At 45.1% G+C, this 1,620-nt stretch overlaps 1 long non-coding RNA gene across 2 annotated transcripts; it reads left to right on the top strand.

Moving 5' to 3' along the window:
- The first annotated feature begins 363 nt into the window (after positions 1 to 363).
- On the top strand, positions 364 to 859 carry LOC121973441. Of its 2 annotated transcripts, none has more exons than XR_006109607.1 (3): positions 364 to 529; positions 621 to 727; positions 803 to 832. It is a non-coding gene; the product is annotated as an uncharacterized LOC121973441 (long non-coding RNA). The 2 variants fall into 2 exon arrangements; XR_006109606.1 differs by having other exon boundaries at positions 365 to 529; positions 814 to 859.
- The last annotated feature ends 761 nt before the right edge of the window (positions 860 to 1,620 follow it).

Here is a 1,620-nt window from a genome sequence, read left to right on the forward strand (position 1 = left end):
CGTCACTGAGCCCTGCCGAAGCCGCTGCACTCACTGGACTTGAGCAGCGCTGTCGCCTCTGCCTAGCATCGCCGTCGCCGTGCCCTAGGTGCCGAGCGCCACTGACCACCGTAGCACCGCCGCACCTTTTACTCTAGCGCCGGCCTTCTGCCCGCGATGCTGACCCCCTCTGCCGCCGGTGACGAGCCACCTCTCCGACTTCCCTGTGCGCCGGCCGAAGTTTCCCTTCCTTGTGTCTTTGATCTAGAGTGATTGCGGCCTTGTTTCTGCCCTATGCGACGCCGCCTCTGTACACTATGCCTAGGTCGCCGGAAATCAAGAGCTTAAGAAGGTGACAGGGGGTAGTTGTAACCCGGCCAGTGGGACTGAAGGTGAGGGCTTAGGGTTTGTTTTTGTTTTCAATTCTGTGCTTTGATTCTTATCCTGCCGTGAGCAGCACTTGGGTGTGGGATGGCTAATTTAGTGTATAGGGTTTGGTGGACAGCGGCTTCACCAACTTCTGATTCTCGCTGTCATCATCGAAGAAGAGGTAATGGGAACAAATTATTACTGGACTTTAATTGTTAATAGAGTGTCTTGTGATTTCTTGATCATTTCTTCTTGATCCGGTTGGTGGACAGCAACTTGATCAGGGCAGTAGGTTGTTACGTCTGGCCAGTAGGTTTGATTTGGGGCTGTTGGAACTTGTCGTGGCAATCTTGCTTTGGTTGAGGGCATCAAGGAAGAGGTAAGGTCAGTAGGTTATGTTTTGAATTGAGTTATTTTGTTGATTAGTGAGTTTCCTTCTTGATTGTTTTGCAAGTGGATTTCCAGCCACTCACCTTGTTCCAGCAGAAAACACATTCCTTGATTATGGATTAATCACGGCCGTGAATTGAGGTAAGGTTTAGAGTTTTGATTTTCATGGTAGATTATTGCTAGTTGTGTTAGCAATAATTAATAACTTAAGTTTATAAGTTATATAATAGTGTAATCAGGATTAATGAAACTAACCCTAAATGATCAGTGGATTAGAAATTAGTTTAGCTATTTGTTTAAAAATTAAATTAGCTAAACTGTGCGAATTGATTCAGGACTTTGACGCGAGACGAGTATCTCGGAGTCAGCTTGGACCTTTCTATTTTATCGGAGGCGGGTACTTTTGACTTATTGTCTTTGATATGCTTAGTAATTAAATTAACAAGATGCATTAATTGTGTTTCTTACTTGTTTCGGTTAATCACTGCCCAATACATGCTGCCTGTTGATTGATTGTTTGTTTACATCTTGTATGGATATGTACCTGATTCCACATGCTCATGGGTAGTGATATAACCATATTTTACCATGTCAGGACCTAGGTTTGATACCTTATATGATCAGATACCTTGATATGATTCATTCGCTTTGGTGCACATTATGATATGTCCAGAGATTGGTTTAGTATATTACCATGTTTAGTGACATGCACCATTCGCATGATTGCATGCTGAGTGATTGATTGCTCCTTTATTGTCGAGCACTTTGCGGTTTCATCACCGCTCGGTGCTCGTTGTGGCTCATGGGTAGCGGGACGTGGTAGCACGTCGGTTTGACTCTTCCGTGCTCCGTTGATCCGCTCATGGGTAGTGTGGCGCAGTG

Source organism: Zingiber officinale, chromosome 4A, assembly GCF_018446385.1.
Source record: "Zingiber officinale cultivar Zhangliang chromosome 4A, Zo_v1.1, whole genome shotgun sequence".
Taxonomy (NCBI): Eukaryota; Viridiplantae; Streptophyta; class Magnoliopsida; order Zingiberales; family Zingiberaceae; genus Zingiber; species Zingiber officinale.